Source organism: Salvelinus fontinalis, unplaced genomic scaffold, assembly GCF_029448725.1.
Source record: "Salvelinus fontinalis isolate EN_2023a unplaced genomic scaffold, ASM2944872v1 scaffold_0256, whole genome shotgun sequence".
Taxonomy (NCBI): domain Eukaryota; kingdom Metazoa; phylum Chordata; class Actinopteri; order Salmoniformes; family Salmonidae; genus Salvelinus; species Salvelinus fontinalis.
This window is the reverse complement of record NW_026600465.1, coordinates 130,069-150,744: the sequence shown is the minus strand read 5'-3', so window position 1 is coordinate 150,744 and position 20,676 is coordinate 130,069. Positions and strand designations below refer to the sequence as shown.

The 20,676-nt window shown below is 39.2% G+C and overlaps 65 non-coding genes across 65 annotated transcripts; all 65 read right to left on the bottom strand.

Annotated features, from left to right (window-relative positions):
- Positions 1-140: 140 nt before the first annotated feature.
- On the bottom strand, positions 141-213 carry trnam-cau (transfer RNA methionine (anticodon CAU)). Its single transcript has one exon. It is a non-coding gene; the product is annotated as a tRNA-Met (tRNA).
- A 140-nt stretch (positions 214-353) lies between these two features.
- trnam-cau (transfer RNA methionine (anticodon CAU)) lies at positions 354-426 on the bottom strand. Its single transcript has one exon. It is a non-coding gene; the product is annotated as a tRNA-Met (tRNA).
- Positions 427-566: 140 nt separating this feature from the next.
- On the bottom strand, positions 567-639 carry trnam-cau (transfer RNA methionine (anticodon CAU)). The gene has a single exon. It is a non-coding gene; the product is annotated as a tRNA-Met (tRNA).
- Positions 640-779: 140 nt separating this feature from the next.
- On the bottom strand, positions 780-852 carry trnam-cau (transfer RNA methionine (anticodon CAU)). Its single transcript has one exon. It is a non-coding gene; the product is annotated as a tRNA-Met (tRNA).
- A 140-nt stretch (positions 853-992) lies between these two features.
- trnam-cau (transfer RNA methionine (anticodon CAU)) lies at positions 993-1,066 on the bottom strand. Its single transcript has one exon. It is a non-coding gene; the product is annotated as a tRNA-Met (tRNA).
- A 352-nt stretch (positions 1,067-1,418) lies between these two features.
- On the bottom strand, positions 1,419-1,491 carry trnam-cau (transfer RNA methionine (anticodon CAU)). The gene has a single exon. It is a non-coding gene; the product is annotated as a tRNA-Met (tRNA).
- A 140-nt stretch (positions 1,492-1,631) lies between these two features.
- On the bottom strand, positions 1,632-1,704 carry trnam-cau (transfer RNA methionine (anticodon CAU)). The gene has a single exon. It is a non-coding gene; the product is annotated as a tRNA-Met (tRNA).
- A 276-nt stretch (positions 1,705-1,980) lies between these two features.
- Positions 1,981-2,053, bottom strand: trnam-cau (transfer RNA methionine (anticodon CAU)). The gene has a single exon. It is a non-coding gene; the product is annotated as a tRNA-Met (tRNA).
- Positions 2,054-2,193: 140 nt separating this feature from the next.
- Positions 2,194-2,266, bottom strand: trnam-cau (transfer RNA methionine (anticodon CAU)). The gene has a single exon. It is a non-coding gene; the product is annotated as a tRNA-Met (tRNA).
- A 353-nt stretch (positions 2,267-2,619) lies between these two features.
- trnam-cau (transfer RNA methionine (anticodon CAU)) lies at positions 2,620-2,692 on the bottom strand. Its single transcript has one exon. It is a non-coding gene; the product is annotated as a tRNA-Met (tRNA).
- A 354-nt stretch (positions 2,693-3,046) lies between these two features.
- Positions 3,047-3,119, bottom strand: trnam-cau (transfer RNA methionine (anticodon CAU)). The gene has a single exon. It is a non-coding gene; the product is annotated as a tRNA-Met (tRNA).
- Positions 3,120-3,259: 140 nt separating this feature from the next.
- trnam-cau (transfer RNA methionine (anticodon CAU)) lies at positions 3,260-3,332 on the bottom strand. The gene has a single exon. It is a non-coding gene; the product is annotated as a tRNA-Met (tRNA).
- Positions 3,333-3,685: 353 nt separating this feature from the next.
- On the bottom strand, positions 3,686-3,758 carry trnam-cau (transfer RNA methionine (anticodon CAU)). The gene has a single exon. It is a non-coding gene; the product is annotated as a tRNA-Met (tRNA).
- A 140-nt stretch (positions 3,759-3,898) lies between these two features.
- trnam-cau (transfer RNA methionine (anticodon CAU)) lies at positions 3,899-3,971 on the bottom strand. Its single transcript has one exon. It is a non-coding gene; the product is annotated as a tRNA-Met (tRNA).
- A 353-nt stretch (positions 3,972-4,324) lies between these two features.
- On the bottom strand, positions 4,325-4,397 carry trnam-cau (transfer RNA methionine (anticodon CAU)). The gene has a single exon. It is a non-coding gene; the product is annotated as a tRNA-Met (tRNA).
- A 140-nt stretch (positions 4,398-4,537) lies between these two features.
- trnam-cau (transfer RNA methionine (anticodon CAU)) lies at positions 4,538-4,610 on the bottom strand. Its single transcript has one exon. It is a non-coding gene; the product is annotated as a tRNA-Met (tRNA).
- A 353-nt stretch (positions 4,611-4,963) lies between these two features.
- trnam-cau (transfer RNA methionine (anticodon CAU)) lies at positions 4,964-5,036 on the bottom strand. The gene has a single exon. It is a non-coding gene; the product is annotated as a tRNA-Met (tRNA).
- A 354-nt stretch (positions 5,037-5,390) lies between these two features.
- On the bottom strand, positions 5,391-5,463 carry trnam-cau (transfer RNA methionine (anticodon CAU)). The gene has a single exon. It is a non-coding gene; the product is annotated as a tRNA-Met (tRNA).
- Positions 5,464-5,603: 140 nt separating this feature from the next.
- trnam-cau (transfer RNA methionine (anticodon CAU)) lies at positions 5,604-5,676 on the bottom strand. The gene has a single exon. It is a non-coding gene; the product is annotated as a tRNA-Met (tRNA).
- A 353-nt stretch (positions 5,677-6,029) lies between these two features.
- trnam-cau (transfer RNA methionine (anticodon CAU)) lies at positions 6,030-6,102 on the bottom strand. The gene has a single exon. It is a non-coding gene; the product is annotated as a tRNA-Met (tRNA).
- A 140-nt stretch (positions 6,103-6,242) lies between these two features.
- On the bottom strand, positions 6,243-6,315 carry trnam-cau (transfer RNA methionine (anticodon CAU)). The gene has a single exon. It is a non-coding gene; the product is annotated as a tRNA-Met (tRNA).
- A 353-nt stretch (positions 6,316-6,668) lies between these two features.
- On the bottom strand, positions 6,669-6,741 carry trnam-cau (transfer RNA methionine (anticodon CAU)). Its single transcript has one exon. It is a non-coding gene; the product is annotated as a tRNA-Met (tRNA).
- A 140-nt stretch (positions 6,742-6,881) lies between these two features.
- On the bottom strand, positions 6,882-6,954 carry trnam-cau (transfer RNA methionine (anticodon CAU)). The gene has a single exon. It is a non-coding gene; the product is annotated as a tRNA-Met (tRNA).
- Positions 6,955-7,230: 276 nt separating this feature from the next.
- On the bottom strand, positions 7,231-7,303 carry trnam-cau (transfer RNA methionine (anticodon CAU)). Its single transcript has one exon. It is a non-coding gene; the product is annotated as a tRNA-Met (tRNA).
- Positions 7,304-7,444: 141 nt separating this feature from the next.
- trnam-cau (transfer RNA methionine (anticodon CAU)) lies at positions 7,445-7,517 on the bottom strand. The gene has a single exon. It is a non-coding gene; the product is annotated as a tRNA-Met (tRNA).
- Positions 7,518-7,657: 140 nt separating this feature from the next.
- On the bottom strand, positions 7,658-7,730 carry trnam-cau (transfer RNA methionine (anticodon CAU)). The gene has a single exon. It is a non-coding gene; the product is annotated as a tRNA-Met (tRNA).
- Positions 7,731-8,083: 353 nt separating this feature from the next.
- On the bottom strand, positions 8,084-8,156 carry trnam-cau (transfer RNA methionine (anticodon CAU)). Its single transcript has one exon. It is a non-coding gene; the product is annotated as a tRNA-Met (tRNA).
- A 354-nt stretch (positions 8,157-8,510) lies between these two features.
- trnam-cau (transfer RNA methionine (anticodon CAU)) lies at positions 8,511-8,583 on the bottom strand. The gene has a single exon. It is a non-coding gene; the product is annotated as a tRNA-Met (tRNA).
- A 566-nt stretch (positions 8,584-9,149) lies between these two features.
- Positions 9,150-9,222, bottom strand: trnam-cau (transfer RNA methionine (anticodon CAU)). The gene has a single exon. It is a non-coding gene; the product is annotated as a tRNA-Met (tRNA).
- Positions 9,223-9,711: 489 nt separating this feature from the next.
- Positions 9,712-9,784, bottom strand: trnam-cau (transfer RNA methionine (anticodon CAU)). Its single transcript has one exon. It is a non-coding gene; the product is annotated as a tRNA-Met (tRNA).
- A 141-nt stretch (positions 9,785-9,925) lies between these two features.
- trnam-cau (transfer RNA methionine (anticodon CAU)) lies at positions 9,926-9,998 on the bottom strand. The gene has a single exon. It is a non-coding gene; the product is annotated as a tRNA-Met (tRNA).
- Positions 9,999-10,138: 140 nt separating this feature from the next.
- Positions 10,139-10,211, bottom strand: trnam-cau (transfer RNA methionine (anticodon CAU)). The gene has a single exon. It is a non-coding gene; the product is annotated as a tRNA-Met (tRNA).
- Positions 10,212-10,351: 140 nt separating this feature from the next.
- On the bottom strand, positions 10,352-10,424 carry trnam-cau (transfer RNA methionine (anticodon CAU)). Its single transcript has one exon. It is a non-coding gene; the product is annotated as a tRNA-Met (tRNA).
- A 276-nt stretch (positions 10,425-10,700) lies between these two features.
- trnam-cau (transfer RNA methionine (anticodon CAU)) lies at positions 10,701-10,773 on the bottom strand. The gene has a single exon. It is a non-coding gene; the product is annotated as a tRNA-Met (tRNA).
- Positions 10,774-10,913: 140 nt separating this feature from the next.
- Positions 10,914-10,986, bottom strand: trnam-cau (transfer RNA methionine (anticodon CAU)). Its single transcript has one exon. It is a non-coding gene; the product is annotated as a tRNA-Met (tRNA).
- A 140-nt stretch (positions 10,987-11,126) lies between these two features.
- Positions 11,127-11,199, bottom strand: trnam-cau (transfer RNA methionine (anticodon CAU)). Its single transcript has one exon. It is a non-coding gene; the product is annotated as a tRNA-Met (tRNA).
- Positions 11,200-11,552: 353 nt separating this feature from the next.
- trnam-cau (transfer RNA methionine (anticodon CAU)) lies at positions 11,553-11,625 on the bottom strand. Its single transcript has one exon. It is a non-coding gene; the product is annotated as a tRNA-Met (tRNA).
- A 276-nt stretch (positions 11,626-11,901) lies between these two features.
- On the bottom strand, positions 11,902-11,974 carry trnam-cau (transfer RNA methionine (anticodon CAU)). The gene has a single exon. It is a non-coding gene; the product is annotated as a tRNA-Met (tRNA).
- Positions 11,975-12,114: 140 nt separating this feature from the next.
- trnam-cau (transfer RNA methionine (anticodon CAU)) lies at positions 12,115-12,187 on the bottom strand. The gene has a single exon. It is a non-coding gene; the product is annotated as a tRNA-Met (tRNA).
- Positions 12,188-12,462: 275 nt separating this feature from the next.
- trnam-cau (transfer RNA methionine (anticodon CAU)) lies at positions 12,463-12,535 on the bottom strand. The gene has a single exon. It is a non-coding gene; the product is annotated as a tRNA-Met (tRNA).
- Positions 12,536-12,888: 353 nt separating this feature from the next.
- On the bottom strand, positions 12,889-12,961 carry trnam-cau (transfer RNA methionine (anticodon CAU)). The gene has a single exon. It is a non-coding gene; the product is annotated as a tRNA-Met (tRNA).
- Positions 12,962-13,237: 276 nt separating this feature from the next.
- Positions 13,238-13,310, bottom strand: trnam-cau (transfer RNA methionine (anticodon CAU)). Its single transcript has one exon. It is a non-coding gene; the product is annotated as a tRNA-Met (tRNA).
- A 140-nt stretch (positions 13,311-13,450) lies between these two features.
- Positions 13,451-13,523, bottom strand: trnam-cau (transfer RNA methionine (anticodon CAU)). Its single transcript has one exon. It is a non-coding gene; the product is annotated as a tRNA-Met (tRNA).
- A 276-nt stretch (positions 13,524-13,799) lies between these two features.
- trnam-cau (transfer RNA methionine (anticodon CAU)) lies at positions 13,800-13,872 on the bottom strand. The gene has a single exon. It is a non-coding gene; the product is annotated as a tRNA-Met (tRNA).
- Positions 13,873-14,012: 140 nt separating this feature from the next.
- On the bottom strand, positions 14,013-14,085 carry trnam-cau (transfer RNA methionine (anticodon CAU)). Its single transcript has one exon. It is a non-coding gene; the product is annotated as a tRNA-Met (tRNA).
- A 140-nt stretch (positions 14,086-14,225) lies between these two features.
- On the bottom strand, positions 14,226-14,298 carry trnam-cau (transfer RNA methionine (anticodon CAU)). The gene has a single exon. It is a non-coding gene; the product is annotated as a tRNA-Met (tRNA).
- A 141-nt stretch (positions 14,299-14,439) lies between these two features.
- Positions 14,440-14,512, bottom strand: trnam-cau (transfer RNA methionine (anticodon CAU)). Its single transcript has one exon. It is a non-coding gene; the product is annotated as a tRNA-Met (tRNA).
- Positions 14,513-14,865: 353 nt separating this feature from the next.
- trnam-cau (transfer RNA methionine (anticodon CAU)) lies at positions 14,866-14,938 on the bottom strand. The gene has a single exon. It is a non-coding gene; the product is annotated as a tRNA-Met (tRNA).
- A 353-nt stretch (positions 14,939-15,291) lies between these two features.
- Positions 15,292-15,364, bottom strand: trnam-cau (transfer RNA methionine (anticodon CAU)). The gene has a single exon. It is a non-coding gene; the product is annotated as a tRNA-Met (tRNA).
- Positions 15,365-15,504: 140 nt separating this feature from the next.
- On the bottom strand, positions 15,505-15,577 carry trnam-cau (transfer RNA methionine (anticodon CAU)). The gene has a single exon. It is a non-coding gene; the product is annotated as a tRNA-Met (tRNA).
- A 276-nt stretch (positions 15,578-15,853) lies between these two features.
- Positions 15,854-15,926, bottom strand: trnam-cau (transfer RNA methionine (anticodon CAU)). The gene has a single exon. It is a non-coding gene; the product is annotated as a tRNA-Met (tRNA).
- Positions 15,927-16,066: 140 nt separating this feature from the next.
- trnam-cau (transfer RNA methionine (anticodon CAU)) lies at positions 16,067-16,139 on the bottom strand. The gene has a single exon. It is a non-coding gene; the product is annotated as a tRNA-Met (tRNA).
- A 140-nt stretch (positions 16,140-16,279) lies between these two features.
- Positions 16,280-16,352, bottom strand: trnam-cau (transfer RNA methionine (anticodon CAU)). Its single transcript has one exon. It is a non-coding gene; the product is annotated as a tRNA-Met (tRNA).
- A 141-nt stretch (positions 16,353-16,493) lies between these two features.
- Positions 16,494-16,566, bottom strand: trnar-ccu (transfer RNA arginine (anticodon CCU)). The gene has a single exon. It is a non-coding gene; the product is annotated as a tRNA-Arg (tRNA).
- A 353-nt stretch (positions 16,567-16,919) lies between these two features.
- On the bottom strand, positions 16,920-16,992 carry trnam-cau (transfer RNA methionine (anticodon CAU)). Its single transcript has one exon. It is a non-coding gene; the product is annotated as a tRNA-Met (tRNA).
- Positions 16,993-17,345: 353 nt separating this feature from the next.
- On the bottom strand, positions 17,346-17,418 carry trnam-cau (transfer RNA methionine (anticodon CAU)). Its single transcript has one exon. It is a non-coding gene; the product is annotated as a tRNA-Met (tRNA).
- A 140-nt stretch (positions 17,419-17,558) lies between these two features.
- On the bottom strand, positions 17,559-17,631 carry trnam-cau (transfer RNA methionine (anticodon CAU)). The gene has a single exon. It is a non-coding gene; the product is annotated as a tRNA-Met (tRNA).
- Positions 17,632-17,906: 275 nt separating this feature from the next.
- On the bottom strand, positions 17,907-17,979 carry trnam-cau (transfer RNA methionine (anticodon CAU)). The gene has a single exon. It is a non-coding gene; the product is annotated as a tRNA-Met (tRNA).
- A 567-nt stretch (positions 17,980-18,546) lies between these two features.
- trnam-cau (transfer RNA methionine (anticodon CAU)) lies at positions 18,547-18,619 on the bottom strand. The gene has a single exon. It is a non-coding gene; the product is annotated as a tRNA-Met (tRNA).
- A 140-nt stretch (positions 18,620-18,759) lies between these two features.
- trnam-cau (transfer RNA methionine (anticodon CAU)) lies at positions 18,760-18,832 on the bottom strand. The gene has a single exon. It is a non-coding gene; the product is annotated as a tRNA-Met (tRNA).
- A 276-nt stretch (positions 18,833-19,108) lies between these two features.
- trnam-cau (transfer RNA methionine (anticodon CAU)) lies at positions 19,109-19,181 on the bottom strand. Its single transcript has one exon. It is a non-coding gene; the product is annotated as a tRNA-Met (tRNA).
- Positions 19,182-19,321: 140 nt separating this feature from the next.
- trnam-cau (transfer RNA methionine (anticodon CAU)) lies at positions 19,322-19,394 on the bottom strand. Its single transcript has one exon. It is a non-coding gene; the product is annotated as a tRNA-Met (tRNA).
- Positions 19,395-19,534: 140 nt separating this feature from the next.
- Positions 19,535-19,607, bottom strand: trnam-cau (transfer RNA methionine (anticodon CAU)). The gene has a single exon. It is a non-coding gene; the product is annotated as a tRNA-Met (tRNA).
- Positions 19,608-19,960: 353 nt separating this feature from the next.
- On the bottom strand, positions 19,961-20,033 carry trnam-cau (transfer RNA methionine (anticodon CAU)). The gene has a single exon. It is a non-coding gene; the product is annotated as a tRNA-Met (tRNA).
- A 477-nt stretch (positions 20,034-20,510) lies between these two features.
- On the bottom strand, positions 20,511-20,583 carry trnam-cau (transfer RNA methionine (anticodon CAU)). Its single transcript has one exon. It is a non-coding gene; the product is annotated as a tRNA-Met (tRNA).
- Between the last annotated feature and the right edge of the window lie 93 nt (positions 20,584-20,676).

Here is a 20,676-nt window from a genome sequence, read left to right as displayed (position 1 = left end):
CTGTTTAAAAATATAGATATGGACCTTAAGATGTGGTATCCACCTTGACAATAGTATGTCTTGTCTGAAAGTCCAAAAACAATGAGAATTAATTTTTACTTCCTCTTCAGCCAACACTGTAAATTTACATAAAGCTTTGCTGCCCCGTGTGAGGATCGAACTCACGACCTTCAGATTATGAGACTGACGCGCTACCTACTGCGCCAACGAGACACTGTTTAAAACTATAGATATGGACCTTAAGATGTGGTATCCACCTTGACAATAGTATTTCTTGTCTGAAAGTCCAAAAACAATGAGAATTAATTTTTACTTCCTCTTCAGCCAACACTGTAATTTTACATAAAGCTTTATGCCCCGTGTGAGGATCGAACTCACGACCTTCAGATTATGAGACTGACGCGCTACCTACTGCGCCAACGAAGCACTCTTTGAAAATATAGATATGGACCTTAAGATGTGGTATCCACCTTGACAATAGTATGTCTTGTCTGAAAGTCCAAAAACTATGAGAATTAATTTTTATTTCCTCTTCAGCCAACACTGTAATTTTACATAAAGCTTTATGCCCCGTGTGAGGATCGAACTCACGACCTTCAGATTATGAGACTGACGCGCTACCTACTGCGCCAACGAGGCACTGTTTAAAAATATAGATATGGACCTTAAGATGTGGTATCCACCTTGACAATAGTAAGTCTTGTCTGAAAGTCCAAAAACAATGAGAATTAATTTTTACTTCCTCTTCAGCCAACACTGTAATTTTACATAAAGCTTTATGCCCCGTGTGAGGATCGAACTCACGACCTTCAGATTATGAGACTAACGCGCTACCTACTGCGCCAACGAGGCACTGTTTAAAAATATAGATATGGACCTTAAGATGTGGTATCCACCTTGACAATAGTATGTCTTGTCTGAAAGTCCAAAAACAATGAGAATTAATTTTTACTTCCTCTTCAGCCAACACTGTAAATTTACATAAAGCTTTGCTGCCCGTGTGAGGATCGAACTCACGACCTTCAGATTATGAGACTGACGCGCTACCTACTGCGCCAACGAAGCACTCTTTGAAAATATAGATATGGACCTTAAGATGTGGTATCCACCTTGACAATAGTATGTCTTGTCTGAAAGTCCAAAAACTATGAGAATTAATTTTTACTTCCTCTTCAGCCAACACTGTGATTTTACATAAAGCGTTATGCCCCGTGTGAGGATCGAACTCAAGACCTTCAGATTATGAGAATGACGCGTTACCTACTGCGCCAACGAGGCACTCTTTGAAAATATAGATATGGACCTTAAGATGTGGTATCCACCTTGACAATAGTATGTCTTGTCTGAAAGTCCAAAAACAATGAGAATTAATTTTTACTTCCTCTTCAGGCAACACTGTAATTTTACATAAAGCTTTATGCCCCGTGTGAGGATCGAACTCACGACCTTCAGATTATGAGACTAACGCGCTACCTACTGCGCCAACGAGGCACTGTTTAAAAATATAGATATGGACCTTAAGATGTGGTATCCACCTTGACAATAGTATGTCTTGTCTGAAAGTCCAAAAGCAATGAGAATAAATTTTTATTTCCTCTTCAGCCAACACTGTAATTTTACATAAAGCTTTATGCCCCGTGTGAGGATCGAACTCACGACCTTCAGATTATGAGACTGACGCGCTACCTACTGCGCCAACGAGGCACAGTTTATCAGTAATTAGAAAGAAAAAAATATTGATACCGACCTTCAGATTTTGACAGTGACGTTCTAACCACCGTGCCAAAATGTATGGTCTGAAAGTCCACAACACCTGAGAAATAAACAACGATTTCATTCTAAAGTAAAAAATATAGATATGGACCTTAAGATGTGGTATCCACCTTGACAATAGTATGTCTTGTCTGAAAGTCCAAAAACAATGAGAATTAATTTTTACTTCCTCTTCAGCCAACACTGTAAATTTACATAAAGCTTTGCTGCCCCGTGTGAGGATCGAACTCAGGACCTTCAGATTATGAGACTGACGCGCTACCTACTGCGCCAACGAGGCACTGTTTAAAAATATAGATATGGACCTTAAGATGTGGTATCCACCTTGACAATAGTATGTCTTGTCTGAAAGTCCAAAAACAATGAGAATTAATTTTTACTTCCTCTTCAGCCAACACTGTAATTTTACATAAAGTTTTATGCCCCGTGTGAGGATCGAACTCACGACCTTCAGATTATGAGACTGACGCACTACCTACTGCGCCAACGAAGCACTCTTTGAAAATATAGATATGGACCTTAAGATGTGGTATCCACCTTGACAATAGTATGTCTTGTCTGAAAGTCCAAAAACTATGAGAATTAATTTTTACTTCCTCTTCAGCCAACACTGTGATTTTACATAAAGCGTTATGCCCCGTGTGAGGATCGAACTCAAGACCTTCAGATTATGAGAATGACGCGTTACCTACTGCGCCAACGAGGCACTCTTTGAAAATATAGATATGGACCTTAAGATGTGGTATCCACCTTGACAATAGTATGTCTTGTCTGAAAGTCCAAAAACAATGAGAATTAATTTTTACTTCTTCTTCAGGCAACACTGTAATTTTACATAAAGCTTTATGCCACGTGTGAGGATCGAACTCACGACCTACAGATTATGAGACTAACGCGCTACCTACTGCGCCAACGAGGCACTGTTTAAAAATATAGATATGGACCTTAAGATGTGGTATCCACCTTGACAATAGTATGTCTTGTCTGAAAGTCCAAAAACAATGAGAATTAATTTTTACTTCCTCTTCAGCCAACACTGTGATTTTACATAAAGCTTTATGCCCCGTGTGAGGATCGAACTCAAGACCTTCAGATTATGAGAATGACGCGTCACCTACTGCGCCAACGAGGCACTCTTTGAAAATATAGATATGGACCTTAAGATGTGGTATCCACCTTGACAATAGTATGTCTTGTCTGAAAGTCCAAAAACAATGAGAATTAATTTTTACTTCCTCTTCAGCCAACACTGTAAATTTACATAAAGCTTTGCTGCCCCGTGTGAGGATCGAACTCACGACCTTCAGATTATGAGACTGACGCGCTACCTACTGCGCCAACGAGACACTGTATAAAAATATAGATATGGACCTCAAGATGTGGTATCCACCTTGACAATAGTATGTCTTGTCTGAAAGTCCAAAAACAATGAGAATTAATTTTTACTTCCTCTTCAGCCAACACTGTAATTTTACATAAAGCTTTATGCCCCGTGTGAGGATCGAACTCACGACCTTCAGATTATGAGACTGACGCACTACCTACTGCGCCAACGAAGCACTCTTTGAAAATATAGATATGGACCTTAAGATGTGGTATCCACCTTGACAATAGTATGTCTTGTCTGAAAGTCCAAAAACTATGAGAATTAATTTTTACTTCCTCTTCAGCCAACACTGTGATTTTACATAAAGCGTTATGCCCCGTGTGAGGATCGAACTCAAGACCTTCAGATTATGAGAATGACGCGTTACCTACTGCTCCAACGAGGCACTCTTTGAAAATATAGATATGGACCTTAAGATGTGGTATCCACCTTGACAATAGTATGTCTTGTCTGAAAGTCCAAAAACAATGAGAATTAATTTTTACTTCTTCTTCAGGCAACACTGTAATTTTACATAAAGCTTTATGCCACGTGTGAGGATCGAACTCACGACCTACAGATTATGAGACTAACGCGCTACCTACTGCGCCAACGAGGCACTGTTTAAAAATATAGATATGGACCTTAAGATGTGGTATCCACCTTGACAATAGTATGTCTTGTCTGAAAGTCCAAAAACAATGAGAATAAATTTTTATTTCCTCTTCAGCCAACACTGTAATTTTACATAAAGCTTTATGCCCCGTGTGAGGATCGAACTCACGACCTTCAGATTATGAGACTAACGCGCTACCTACTGCGCCAACGAGGCACTGTTTAAAAATATAGATATGGACCTTAAGATGTGGTATCCACCTTGACAATAGTATGTCTTGTCTGAAAGTCCAAAAACAATGAGAATTAATTTTTACTTCCTCTTCAGCCAACACTGTGATTTTACATAAAGCTTTATGCCCCGTGTGAGGATCGAACTCAAGACCTTCAGATTATGAGAATGACGCGTTACCTACTGCGCCAACGAGGCACTCTTTGAAAATATAGATATGGACCTTAAGATGTGGTATCCACCTTGACAATAGTATGTCTTGTCTGAAAGTCCAAAAACAATGAGAATTAATTTTTACTTCCTCTTCAGGCAACACTGTAATTTTACATAAAGCTTTATGCCCCGTGTGAGGATCGAACTCACGACCTTCAGATTATGAGACTAACGCGCTACCTACTGCGCCAACGAGGCACTGTTTAAAAATATAGATATGGACCTTAAGATGTGGTATCCACCTTGACAATAGTATGTCTTGTCTGAAAGTCCAAAAACAATGAGAATAAATTTTTATTTCCTCTTCAGCCAACACTGTAATTTTACATAAAGCTTTATGCCCCGTGTGAGGATCGAACTCACGACCTTCAGATTATGAGACTGACGCACTACCTACTGCGCCAACGAAGCACTCTTTGAAAATATAGATATGGACCTTAAGATGTGGTATCCACCTTGACAATAGTATGTCTTGTCTGAAAGTCCAAAAACTATGAGAATTAATTTTTACTTCCTCTTCAGCCAACACTGTGATTTTACATAAAGCGTTATGCCCCGTGTGAGGATCGAACTCAAGACCTTCAGATTATGAGAATGACGCGTTACCTACTGCGCCAACGAGGCACTCTTTGAAAATATAGATATGGACCTTAAGATGTGGTATCCACCTTGACAATAGTATGTCTTGTCTGAAAGTCCAAAAACAATGAGAATTAATTTTTACTTCTTCTTCAGGCAACACTGTAATTTTACATAAAGCTTTATGCCACGTGTGAGGATCGAACTCACGACCTACAGATTATGAGACTAACGCGCTACCTACTGCGCCAACGAGGCACTGTTTAAAAATATAGATATGGACCTTAAGATGTGGTATCCACCTTGACAATAGTATGTCTTGTCTGAAAGTCCAAAAACAATGAGAATTAATTTTTACTTCCTCTTCAGCCAACACTGTGATTTTACATAAAGCTTTATGCCCCGTGTGAGGATCGAACTCAAGACCTTCAGATTATGAGAATGACGCGTCACCTACTGCGCCAACGAGGCACTCTTTGAAAATATAGATATGGACCTTAAGATGTGGTATCCACCTTGACAATAGTATGTCTTGTCTGAAAGTCCAAAAACAATGAGAATTAATTTTTACTTCCTCTTCAGCCAACACTGTAAATTTACATAAAGCTTTGCTGCCCCGTGTGAGGATCGAACTCACGACCTTCAGATTATGAGACTGACGCGCTACCTACTGCGCCAACGAGACACTGTATAAAAATATAGATATGGACCTCAAGATGTGGTATCCACCTTGACAATAGTATGTCTTGTCTGAAAGTCCAAAAACAATGAGAATTAATTTTTACTTCCTCTTCAGCCAACACTGTAATTTTACATAAAGCTTTATGCCCCGTGTGAGGATCGAACTCACGACCTTCAGATTATGAGACTGACGCACTACCTACTGCGCCAACGAAGCACTCTTTGAAAATATAGATATGGACCTTAAGATGTGGTATCCACCTTGACAATAGTATGTCTTGTCTGAAAGTCCAAAAACTATGAGAATTAATTTTTACTTCCTCTTCAGCCAACACTGTGATTTTACATAAAGCGTTATGCCCCGTGTGAGGATCGAACTCAAGACCTTCAGATTATGAGAATGACGCGTTACCTACTGCTCCAACGAGGCACTCTTTGAAAATATAGATATGGACCTTAAGATGTGGTATCCACCTTGACAATAGTATGTCTTGTCTGAAAGTCCAAAAACAATGAGAATTAATTTTTACTTCTTCTTCAGGCAACACTGTAATTTTACATAAAGCTTTATGCCACGTGTGAGGATCGAACTCACGACCTACAGATTATGAGACTAACGCGCTACCTACTGCGCCAACGAGGCACTGTTTAAAAATATAGATATGGACCTTAAGATGTGGTATCCACCTTGACAATAGTATGTCTTGTCTGAAAGTCCAAAAACAATGAGAATAAATTTTTATTTCCTCTTCAGCCAACACTGTAATTTTACATAAAGCTTTATGCCCCGTGTGAGGATCGAACTCACGACCTTCAGATTATGAGACTAACGCGCTACCTACTGCGCCAACGAGGCACTGTTTAAAAATATAGATATGGACCTTAAGATGTGGTATCCACCTTGACAATAGTATGTCTTGTCTGAAAGTCCAAAAACAATGAGAATTAATTTTTACTTCCTCTTCAGCCAACACTGTGATTTTACATAAAGCTTTATGCCCCGTGTGAGGATCGAACTCAAGACCTTCAGATTATGAGAATGACGCGTTACCTACTGCGCCAACGAGGCACTCTTTGAAAATATAGATATGGACCTTAAGATGTGGTATCCACCTTGACAATAGTATGTCTTGTCTGAAAGTCCAAAAACAATGAGAATTAATTTTTACTTCCTCTTCAGGCAACACTGTAATTTTACATAAAGCTTTATGCCCCGTGTGAGGATCGAACTCACGACCTTCAGATTATGAGACTAACGCGCTACCTACTGCGCCAACGAGGCACTGTTTAAAAATATAGATATGGACCTTAAGATGTGGTATCCACCTTGACAATAGTATGTCTTGTCTGAAAGTCCAAAAACAATGAGAATAAATTTTTATTTCCTCTTCAGCCAACACTGTAATTTTACATAAAGCTTTATGCCCCGTGTGAGGATCGAACTCACGACCTTCAGATTATGAGACTGACGCGCTACCTACTGCGCCAACGAGGCACAGTTTATCAGTAATTAGAAAGAAAAAAATATTGATACCGACCTTCAGATTTTGACAGTGACGTTCTAACCACCGTGCCAAAATGTATGGTCTGAAAGTCCACAACACCTGAGAAATAAACAACGATTTCATTCTAAAGTAAAAAATATAGATATGGACCTTAAGATGTGGTATCCACCTTGACAATAGTATGTCTTGTCTGAAAGTCCAAAAACAATGAGAATTAATTTTTACTTCCTATTCAGCCAACACTGTAAATTTACATAAAGCTTTGCTGCCCCGTGTGAGGATCGAACTCACGACCTTCAGATTATGAGACTGACGCGCTACCTACTGCGCCAACGAGGCACTGTTTAAAAATATAGATATGGACCTTAAGATGTGGTATCCACCTTGACAATAGTATGTCTTGTCTGAAAGTCCAAAAACAATGAGAATTAATTTTTACTTCCTCTTCAGCCAACACTGTAAATTTACATAAAGCTTTGCTGCCCCGTGTGAGGATCGAACTCACGACCTTCAGATTATGAGACTGACGCGCTACCTACTGCGCCAACGAGACACTGTTTAAAAATATAGATATGGACCTTAAGATGTGGTATCCACCTTGACAATAGTATGTCTTGTCTGAAAGTCCAAAAACAATGAGAATTAATTTTTACTTCCTCTTCAGCCAACACTGTAATTTTACATAAAGCTTTATGCCCCGTGTGAGGATCGAACTCACGACCTTCAGATTATGAGACTGACGCACTACCTACTGCGCCAACGAAGCACTCTTTGAAAATATAGATATGGACCTTAAGATGTGGTATCCACCTTGACAATAGTATGTCTTGTCTGAAAGTCCAAAAACTATGAGAATTAATTTTTACTTCCTCTTCAGCCAACACTGTGATTTTACATAAAGCGTTATGCCCCGTGTGAGGATCGAACTCAAGACCTTCAGATTATGAGAATGACGCGTTACCTACTGCGCCAACGAGGCACTCTTTGAAAATATAGATATGGACCTTAAGATGTGGTATCCACCTTGACAATAGTATGTCTTGTCTGAAAGTCCAAAAACAATGAGAATTAATTTTTACTTCTTCTTCAGGCAACACTGTAATTTTACATAAAGCTTTATGCCACGTGTGAGGATCGAACTCACGACCTACAGATTATGAGACTAACGCGCTACCTACTGCGCCAACGAGGCACTGTTTAAAAATATAGATATGGACCTTAAGATGTGGTATCCACCTTGACAATAGTATGTCTTGTCTGAAAGTCCAAAAACAATGAGAATTAATTTTTACTTCCTCTTCAGCCAACACTGTGATTTTACATAAAGCTTTATGCCCCGTGTGAGGATCGAACTCAAGACCTTCAGATTATGAGAATGACGCGTCACCTACTGCGCCAACGAGGCACTCTTTGAAAATATAGATATGGACCTTAAGATGTGGTATCCACCTTGACAATAGTATGTCTTGTCTGAAAGTCCAAAAACAATGAGAATTAATTTTTACTTCCTCTTCAGCCAACACTGTAAATTTACATAAAGCTTTGCTGCCCCGTGTGAGGATCGAACTCACGACCTTCAGATTATGAGACTGACGCGCTACCTACTGCGCCAACGAGACACTGTTTAAAAATATAGATATGGACCTTAAGATGTGGTATCCACCTTGACAATAGTATGTCTTGTCTGAAAGTCCAAAAACAATGAGAATTAATTTTTACTTCTTCTTCAGGCAACACTGTAATTTTACATAAAGCTTTATGCCACGTGTGAGGATCGAACTCAAGACCTACAGATTATGAGACTAACGCGCTACCTACTGCGCCAACGAGGCACTGTTTAAAAATATAGATATGGACCTTAAGATGTGGTATCCACCTTGACAATAGTATGTCTTGTCTGAAAGTCCAAAAACAATGAGAATTAATTTTTACTTCCTCTTCAGCCAACACTGTGATTTTACATAAAGCTTTATGCCCCGTGTGAGGATCGAACTCAAGACCTTCAGATTATGAGAATGACGCGTTACCTACTGCGCCAACGAGGCACTCTTTGAAAATATAGATATGGACCTTAAGATGTGGTATCCACCTTGACAATAGTATGTCTTGTCTGAAAGTCCAAAAACAATGAGAATTAATTTTTACTTCCTCTTCAGGCAACACTGTAATTTTACATAAAGCTTTATGCCCCGTGTGAGGATCGAACTCACGACCTTCAGATTATGAGACTAACGCGCTACCTACTGCGCCAACGAGGCACTGTTTAAAAATATAGATATGGACCTTAAGATGTGGTATCCACCTTGACAATAGTATGTCTTGTCTGAAAGTCCAAAAACAATGAGAATTAATTTTTACTTCCTCTTCAGCCAACACTGTGATTTTACATAAAGCTTTATGCCCCGTGTGAGGATCGAACTCAAGACCTTCAGATTATGAGAATGACGCGTTACCTACTGCGCCAACGAGGCACAGTTTATCAGTAATTAGAAAGAAAAAAATATTGATACCGACCTTCAGATTTTGACAGTGACGTTCTAACCACCGTGCCAAAATGTATGGTCTGAAAGTCCACAACACCTGAGAAATAAACAACGATTTCATTCTAAAGTAAAAAATATAGATATGGACCTTAAGATGTGGTATCCACCTTGACAATAGTATGTCTTGTCTGAAAGTCCAAAAACAATGAGAATTAATTTTTACTTCCTATTCAGCCAACACTGTAAATTTACATAAAGCTTTGCTGCCCCGTGTGAGGATCGAACTCACGACCTTCAGATTATGAGACTGACGCGCTACCTACTGCGCCAACGAGGCACTGTTTAAAAATATAGATATGGACCTTAAGATGTGGTATCCACCTTGACAATAGTATGTCTTGTCTGAAAGTCCAAAAACAATGAGAATTAATTTTTACTTCCTCTTCAGCCAACACTGTAAATTTACATAAAGCTTTGCTGCCCCGTGTGAGGATCGAACTCACGACCTTCAGATTATGAGACTGACGCGCTACCTACTGCGCCAACGAGACACTGTTTAAAACTATAGATATGGACCTTAAGATGTGGTATCCACCTTGACAATAGTATTTCTTGTCTGAAAGTCCAAAAACAATGAGAATTAATTTTTACTTCCTCTTCAGCCAACACTGTAATTTTACATAAAGCTTTATGCCCCGTGTGAGGATCGAACTCACGACCTTCAGATTATGAGACTGACGCGCTACCTACTGCGCCAACGAAGCACTCTTTGAAAATATAGATATGGACCTTAAGATGTGGTATCCACCTTGACAATAGTACGTCTTGTCTGAAAGTCCAAAAACTATGAGAATTAATTTTTATTTCCTCTTCAGCCAACACTGTAATTTTACATAAAGCTTTATGCCCCGTGTGAGGATCGAACTCACGACCTTCAGATTATGAGACAGACGCGCTACCTACTGCGCCAACGAGGCACAGTTTATCAGTAATTAGAAAGAAAAAAATATTGATACCGACCTTCAGATTTTGACAGTGACGTTCTAACCACCGTGCCAAAATGTATGGTCTGAAAGTCCACAACACCTGAGAAATAAACAACGATTTCATTCTAAAGTAAAAAATATAGATATGGACCTTAAGATGTGGTATCCACCTTGACAATAGTATGTCTTGTCTGAAAGTCCAAAAACAATGAGAATTAATTTTTACTTCCTCTTCAGCCAACACTGTAAATTTACATAAAGCTTTGCTGCCCCGTGTGAGGATCGAACTCACGACCTTCAGATTATGAGACTGACGCGCTACCTACTGCGCCAACGAGGCACTGTTTAAAAATATAGATATGGACCTTAAGATGTGGTATCCACCTTGACAATAGTAAGTCTTGTCTGAAAGTCCAAAAACAATGAGAATTAATTTTTACTTCCTCTTCAGCCAACACTGTAATTTTACATAAAGCTTTATGCCCCGTGTGAGGATCGAACTCACGACCTTCAGATTATGAGACTAACGCGCTACCTACTGCGCCAACGAGGCACTGTTTAAAAATATAGATATGGACCTTAAGATGTGGTATCCACCTTGACAATAGTATGTCTTGTCTGAAAGTCCAAAAACAATGAGAATAAATTTTTATTTCCTCTTCAGCCAACACTGTAATTTTACATAAATCTTTATGCCCCGTGTGAGGATCGAACTCACGACCTTCAGATTATGAGACTGACGCGCTACCTACTGCGCCAACGAAGCACTCTTTGAAAATATAGATATGGACCTTAAGATGTGGTATCCACCTTGACAATAGTATGTCTTGTCTGAAAGTCCAAAAACTATGAGAATTAATTTTTACTTCCTCTTCAGCCAACACTGTGATTTTACATAAAGCGTTATGCCCCGTGTGAGGATCGAACTCAAGACCTTCAGATTATGAGAATGACGCGTTACCTACTGCGCCAACGAGGCACTCTTTGAAAATATAGATATGGACCTTAAGATGTGGTATCCACCTTGACAATAGTATGTCTTGTCTGAAAGTCCAAAAACAATGAGAGTAAATTTTTATTTCCTCTTCAGCCAACACTGTAATTTTACATAAAGCTTTATGCCCCGTGTGAGGATCGAACTCACGACCTTCAGATTATGAGACTGACGCGCTACCTACTGCGCCAACGAGGAACAGTTTATCAGTAATTAGAAAGAAAAAAATATTGATACCGACCTTCAGATTTTGACAGTGACGTTCTAACCACCGTGCCAAAATGTATGGTCTGAAAGCCCACAACACCTGAGAAATAAACAACGATTTCATTCTAAAGTAAAAAATATAGATATGGACCTTAAGATGTGGTATCCACCTTGACAATAGTATGTCTTGTCTGAAAGTCCAAAAACAATGAGAATTAATTTTTACTTCCTCTTCAGCCAACACTGTAAATTTACATAAAGCTTTGCTGCCCCGTGTGAGGATCGAACTCACGACCTTCAGATTATGAGACTGACGCGCTACCTACTGCGCCAACGAGGCACTGTTTAAAAATATAGATATGGACCTTAAGATGTGGTATCCACCTTGACAATAGTATGTCTTGTCTGAAAGTCCAAAAACAATGAGAATTAATTTTTACTTCCTCTTCAGCCAACACTGTAATTTCACATAAACCTTTATGCCCCGTGTGAGGATCGAACTCACGACCTTCAGATTATGAGACTGACGCGCTACCTACTGCGCCAACGAGGCACAGTTTATCCGTAATTAGAAAGAAAAAAATATTGATACCGACCTTCAGATTTTGACAGTGACGTTCTAACCACCGTGCCAAAATGTATGGTCTGAAAGTCCACAACACCTGAAAAATAAACAATGATTTCATTCTAAAGTAAAAAATATAGATATGGACCTTAAGATGTGGTATCCACCTTGACAATAGTATGTCTTGTCTGAAAGTCCAAAAACAATGAGAATTAATTTTTACTTCCTCTTCAGCCAACACTGTAATTTTACATAAAGCTTTATGCCCCGTGTGAGGATCGAACTCACGACCTTCAGATTATGAGACTGACGCGCTACCTACTGCGCCAACGAAGCACTCTTTGAAAATATAGATATGGACGTTAAGATGTGGTATCCACCTTGACAATAGTATGTCTTGTCTGAAAGTCCAAAAACTATGAGAATTAATTTTTACTTCCTCTTCAGCCAACACTGTGATTTTACATAAAGCGTTATGCCCCGTGTGAGGATCGAACTCAAGACCTTCAGATTATGAGAATGACGCGTTACCTACTGCGCCAACGAGGCACTCTTTGAAAATATAGATATGGACCTTAAGATGTGGTATCCACCTTGACAATAGTATGTCTTGTCTGAAAGTCCAAAAACAATGAGAATAAATTTTTATTTCCTCTTCAGCCAACACTGTAATTTTACATAAAGCTTTATGCCCCGTGTGAGGATCGAACTCACGACCTTCAGATTATGAGACTGACGCGCTACCTACTGCGCCAACGAGGCACAGTTTATCAGTAATTAGAAAGAAAAAAATATTGATACCGACCTTCAGATTTTGACAGTGACGTTCTAACCACCGTGCCAAAATGTATGGTCTGAAAGTCCACAACACCTGAGAAATAAACAACGATTTCATTCTAAAGTAAAAAATATAGATATGGACCTTAAGATGTGGTATCCACCTTGACAATAGTATGTCTTGTCTGAAAGTCCAAAAACAATGAGAATTAATTTTTACTTCCTCTTCAGCCAACACTGTAAATTTACATAAAGCTTTGCTGCCCCGTGTGAGGATCGAACTCACGACCTTCAGATTATGAGACTGACGCGCTACCTACTGCGCCAACGAGGCACTGTTTAAATATATAGATATGGACCTTAAGATGTGGTATCCACCTTGACAATAGTATGTCTTGTCTGAAAGTCCAAAAACAATGAGAATTAATTTTTACTTCCTCTTCAGCCAACACTGTAATTTTACATAAAGCTTTATGCCCCGTGTGAGGATCGAACTCACGACCTTGAGATTATGAGACTGACGCGCTACCTACTGCGCCAACGAGGCACAGTTTATCGGTAATTAGAAAGAAAAAAATATTGATACCGACCTTCAGATTTTGACAGTGACGTTCTAACCACCGTGCCAAAATGTATGGTCTGAAAGTCCACAACACCTGAGAAATAAACAACGATTTCATTCTAAAGTAAAAAATAGAGATATGGACCTTAAGATGTGGTATCCACCTTGACAATAGTATGTCTTGTCTGAAAGTCCAAAAACAATGAGAATTAATTTTTACTTCCTCTTCAGCCAACACTGTAAATTTACATAAAGCTTTGCTGCCCCGTGTGAGGATCGAACTCACGACCTTCAGATTATGAGACTGACGCGCTACCTACTGCGCCAACGAGACACTGTTTAAAAATATAGATATGGACCTTAAGATGTGGTATCCACCTTGACAATAGTATGTCTTGTCTGAAAGTCCAAAAACAATGAGAATTAATTTTTACTTCCTCTTCAGCCAACACTGTAATTTTACATAAAGCTTTATGCCCCGTGTGAGGATCGAACTCACGACCTTCAGATTATGAGACTGACGCGCTACCTACTGCGCCAACGAAGCACTCTTTGAAAATATAGATATGGACCTTAAGATGTGGTATCCACCTTGACAATAGTATGTCTTGTCTGAAAGTCCAAAAACTATGAGAATTAATTTTTACTTCCTCTTCAGCCAACACTGTAATTTTACATAAAGCTTTATACCCTGTGTGAGGATCGAACTCACAACCTTCAGATTATGAGACTGACGCGCTACCTACTGCGCCAACAAGGCACTCTTTGCAAATATAGATATGGACCTTAAGATGTGGTATCCACCTTGACAATAGTATGTCTTGTCTGAAAGTCCAAAAACAATGAGAATTAATTTTTACTTCCTCTTCAGCCAACACTGTAATTTTACATAAAGCTTTGCTGCCCCGTGTGAGGATCGAACTCACGACCTTCAGATTATGAGAATGACGCGCTACCTACTGTGCCAACAAGGCACTGTTTAAAAATATAGATATGGACCTTAAGATGTGGTATCCACCTTGACAATAGTATGTCTTGTCTGAAAGTCCAAAAACAATGAGAATTAATTTTTACTTCCTCTTCAGCCAACACTGTGATTTTACATAAAGCGTTATGCCCCGTGTGAGGATCGAACTCAAGACCTTCAGATTATGAGAATGACGCGTTACCTACTGCGCCAACGAGGCACTCTTTGAAAATATAGATATGGACCTTAAGATGTGGTATCCACCTTGACAATAGTATGTCTTGTCTGAAAGTCCAAAAACAATGAGAATTAATTTTTACTTCCTCTTCAGGCAACACTGTAATTTTACATAAAGCTTTATGCCCCGTGTGAGGATCGAACTCACAACCTTCAGATTATGAGACTAACGCGCTACCTACTGCGCCAACGAGGCACTGTTTAAAAATATAGATATGGACCTTAAGATGTGGTATCCACCTTGACAATAGTATGTCTTGTCTGAAAGTCCAAAAACAATGAGAATTAATTTTTACTTCCTCTTCAGCCAACACTGTGATTTTACATAAAGCTTTATGCCCCGTGTGAGGATCGAACTCAAGACCTTCAGATTATGAGAATGACGCGTTACCTACTGCGCCAACGAGGCACTCTTTGAAAATATAGATATGGACCTTAAGATGTGGTATCCACCTTGACAATAGTATGTCTTGTCTGAAAGTCCAAAAACAATGAGAATTAATTTTTACTTCCTCTTCAGGCAACACTGTAATTTTACATAAAGCTTTATGCCCCGTGTGAGGATCGAACTCACGACCTTCAGATTATGAGACTAAAGCGCTACCTACTGCGCCAACGAGGCACTGTTTAAAAATATAGATATGGACCTTAAGATGTGGTATCCACCTTGACAATAGTATGTCTTGTCTGAAAGTCCAAAAACAATGAGAATAAATTTTTATTTCCTCTTCAGCCAACACTGTAATTTTACATAAAGCTTTATGCCCCGTGTGAGGATCGAACTCACGACCTTCAGATTATGAGACTGACGCGCTACCTACTGCGCCAACGAGGAACAGTTTATCAGTAATTAGAAAGAAAAAAATATTGATACCGACCTTCAGATTTTGACAGTGACGTTCTAACCACCGTGCCAAAATGTATGGTCTGAAAGTCCACAACACCTGAGAAATAAACAACGATTTCATTCTAAAGTAAAAAATAGAGATATGGACCTTAAGATGTGGTATCCACCTTGACAATAGTATGTCTTGTCTGAAAGTCCAAAAACAATGAGAATTAATTTTTACTTCCTCTTCAGCCAACACTGTAAATTTACATAAAGCTTTGCTGCCCCGTGTGAGGATCGAACTCACGACCTTCAGATTATGAGACTGACGCGCTACCTACTGCGCCAACGAGACACTGTTTAAAAATATAGATATGGACCTTAAGATGTGGTATCCACCTTGACAATAGTATGTCTTGTCTGAAAGTCCAAAAACAATGAGAATTAATTTTTACTTCCTCTTCAGCCAACACTGTAATTTTACATAAAGCTTTATGCCCCGTGTGAGGATCGAACTCACGACCTTCAGATTATGAGACTGACGCGCTACCTACTGCGCCAACGAAGCACTCTTTGAAAATATAGATATGGACCTTAAGATGTGGTATCCACCTTGACAATAGTATGTCTTGTCTGAAAGTCCAAAAACTATGAGAATTAATTTTTACTTCCTCTTCAGCCAACACTGTAATTTTACATAAAGCTTTATACCCTGTGTGAGGATCGAACTCACAACCTTCAGATTATGAGACTGACGCGCTACCTACTGCGCCAACAAGGCACTCTTTGCAAATATAGATATGGACCTTAAGATGTGGTATCCACCTTGACAATAGTATGTCTTGTCTGAAAGTCCAAAAACAATGAGAATTAATTTTTACTTCCTCTTCAGCCAACACTGTAATTTTACATAAAGCTTTGCTGCCCCGTGTGAGGATCGAACTCACGACCTTCAGATTAGGAGAATGACGCGCTACCTACTGTGCCAACAAGGCACTGTTTAAAAATATAGATATGGACCTTAAGATGTGGTATCCACCTTGACAATAGTATGTCTTGTCTGAAAGTCCAAAAACAATGAGAATTAATTTTTACTTCCTCTTCAGCCAACACTGTGATTTTACATAAAGCGTTATGCCCCGTGTGAGGATCGAACTCAAGACCTTCAGATTATGAGAATGACGCGTTACCTACTGCGCCAACGAGGCACTCTTTGAAAATATAGATATGGACCTTAAGATGTGGTATCCACCTTGACAATAGTATGTCTTGTCTGAAAGTCCAAAAACAATGAGAATTAATTTTTACTTCCTCTTCAGGCAACACTGTAATTTTACATAAAGCTTTATGCCCCGTGTGAGGATCGAACTCACAACCTTCAGATTATGAGACTAACGCGCTACCTACTGCGCCAACGAGGCACTGTTTAAAAATATAGATATGGACCTTAAGATGTGGTATCCACCTTGACAATAGTATGTCTTGTCTGAAAGTCCAAAAACAATGAGAATTAATTTTTACTTCCTCTTCAGCCAACACTGTGATTTTACATAAAGCTTTATGCCCCGTGTGAGGATCGAACTCAAGACCTTCAGATTATGAGAATGACGCGTTACCTACTGCGCCAACGAGGCACTCTTTGAAAATATAGATATGGACCTTAAGATGTGGTATCCACCTTGACAATAGTATGTCTTGTCTGAAAGTCCAAAAACAATGAGAATTAATTTTTACTTCCTCTTCAGGCAACACTGTAATTTTACATAAAGCTTTATGCCCCGTGTGAGGATCGAACTCACGACCTTCAGATTATGAGACTAAAGCGCTACCTACTGCGCCAACGAGGCACTGTTTAAAAATATAGATATGGACCTTAAGATGTGGTATCCACCTTGACAATAGTATGTCTTGTCTGAAAGTCCAAAAACAATGAGAATAAATTTTTATTTCCTCTTCAGCCAACACTGTAATTTTACATAAAGCTTTATGCCCCGTGTGAGGATCGAACTCACGACCTTCAGATTATGAGACTGACGCGCTACCTACTGCGCCAACGAGGCACAGTTTATCAGTAATTAGAAAGAAAAAAATATTGATACCGACCTTCAGATTTTGACAGTGACGTTCTAACCACCGTGCCAAAATGTATGGTCTGAAAGTCCACAACACCTGAGAAATAAACAACGATTTCATTCTAAAGTAAAAAATATAGATATGGACCTTAAGATGTGGTATCCACCTTGACAATAGTATGTCTTGTCTGAAAGTCCAAAAACTATGAGAATTAATTTTTACTTCCTCTTCAGCCAACACTGTAATTTTACATAAAGCTTTATGCCCTGTGTGAGGATCGAACTCACAACCTTCAGATTATGAGACTGACGCGCTACTTACTGCGCCAACAAGGCACTCTTTGCAAATATAGATATGGACCTTAAGATGTGGTATCCACCTTGACAATAGTATGTCTTGTCTGAAAGTCCAAAAACAATGAGAATTAATTTTTACTTCCTCTTCAGCGAACACTGTAATTTTACATAAAGTTTTGCTCCCCCGTGTGAGGATCGAACTCACGACCTTCAGATTATGAGAATGACGCGCTACCTAGTGCGCCAACGAGGCACTGTTTAAAAATATAGATATGGACCTTAAGATGTGGTATCCACCTTGACAATAGTATGTCTTGTCTGAAAGTCCAAAAACAATGAGAATTAATTTTTACTTCCTCTTCAGCCAACACTGTGATTTTACATAAAGCGTTATGCCCCGTGTGAGGATCGAACTCAAGACCTTCAGATTATGAGAATGACGCGTTACCTACTGCGCCAACGAGGTACTCTTTGAAAATATAGATATGGACCTTAAGATGTGGTATCCACCTTGACAATAGTATGTCTTGTCTGAAAGTCCAAAAACAATGAGAGTTAAATTTTACTTCCTCTTCAGGCAACACTGTAATCTTACATAAAGCTTTATGCCCCGTGTGAGGATCGAACTCACGACCTTCAGATTATGAGACTAACGCGCTACCTACTGCGCCAACGAGGCACTGTTTAAAAATATAGATATGGACCTTAAGATGTGGTATCCACCTTGACAATAGTATGTCTTGTCTGAAAGTCCAAAAACAATGAGAATTAATTTTTATTTCCTCTTCAGCCAACACTGTAATTTTACATAAAACTTTATGCCCCGTGTGAGGATCGAACTCACGACCTTCAGATTATGAGACTGACGCGCTACCTACTGCGCCAACGAGGCACAGTTTATCAGTAATTAGAAAGAAAAAAATATTGATACCGACCTTCAGATTTTGACAGTGACGTTCTAACCACCGTGCCAAAATGTATGGTCTGAAAGTCCACAACACCTGAGAAATAAACAACGATTTCATTCTAAAGTAAAAAATATAGATATGGACCTTAAGATGTGGTATCCACCTTGACAATAGTATGTCTTGTCTGAAAGTCCAAAAACTATGAGAATTAATTTTTACTTCCTCTTCAGCCAACACTGTAATTTTACATAAAGCTTTGCTGCCCCGTGTGAGGATCGAACTCACGACCTTCAGATTATGAGAATGACGCGCTACCTACTGTGCCAACGAGGCACTGTTTAAAAATATAGATATGGACCTTAAGATGTGGTATCCACCTTGACAATAGTATGTCTTGTCTGAAAGTCCAAAAACAATGAGAATTAATTTTTACTTCCTCTTCAGCCAACACTGTGATTTTACATAAAGCGTTATGCCCCGTGTGAGGATCGAACTCAAGACCTTCAGATTATGAGAATGACGCGCTACCTACTGCGCCAACGAGGCACTCTTTGAAAATATAGATATGGACCTTAAGATGTGGTATCCACCTTGACAATAGTATGTCTTGTCTGAAAGTCCAAAAACAATGAGAATTAATTTTTACTTCCTCTTCAGCCAACACTGTAAATTTACATAAAGCTTTATGCCCCGTGTGAGGATCGAACTCACGACCTTCAGATTATGAGACTAACGCGCTACCTACTGCGCCAACGAGACACTGTTTAAAAATATAGATATGGACCTTAAGATGTGGTATCCACCTTGACAATAGTATGTCTTGTCTGAAAGTCCAAAAACAATGAGAATTAATTTTTACTTCCTCTTCAGCCAACACTGTGATTTTACATAAAGCGTTATGCCCCGTGTGAGGATCGAACTCAAGACCTTCAGATTATGAGAATGACGCGTTACCTACTGCGCCAACGAGGCACTCTTTGAAAATATAGATATGGACCTTAAGATGTGGTATCCACCTTGACAATAGTATGTCTTGTCTGAAAGTCCAAAAACTATGAGAATTAATTTTTACTTCCTCTTCAGCCAACACTGTAATTTTACATAAAGCTTTATGCCCCGTGTGAGGATCGAACTCACGACCTTCAGATTATGAGACTGACGCGCTACCTACTGCGCCAACGAGGCACAGTTTATCCGTAATTAGAAAGAAAAAAATATTGATACCGACCTTCAGATTTTGACAGTGACGTTCTAACCACCGTGCCAAAATGTATGGTCTGAAAGTCCACAACACCTGAAAAATAAACAATGATTTCATTCTAAAGTAAAAAATATAGATATGGACCTTAAGATGTGGTATCCACCTTGACAATAGTATGTCTTGTCTGAAAGTCCAAAAACAATGAGAATTAATTTTTACTTCCACTTCAGCCAACACTGTAATTTTACATAAAGCTTTGCTGCCCCGTGTGAGGATCGAACTCACGACCTTCAGATTATGAGACTGACGCGCCAACGAGGCACTCTTTGAAAATATAGATATGGACCTTAAGATGTGGTATCCACCTTGACAATAGTATGTCTTGTCTGAAAGTCCAAAAACAATGAGAATTAATTTTTACTTCCTCTTCAGCCAACACTGTAATTTTACATAAAGCTTTATGCCCCGTGTGAGGATCGAACTCACGACCTTCAGATTATGAGACTAACGCGCTACCTACTGCGCCAACGAGGCACTGTTTAAAAATATAGATATGGACCTTAAGATGTGGTATCCACCTTGACAATAGTATGTCTTGTCTGAAAGTCCAAAAACAATGAGAATTAA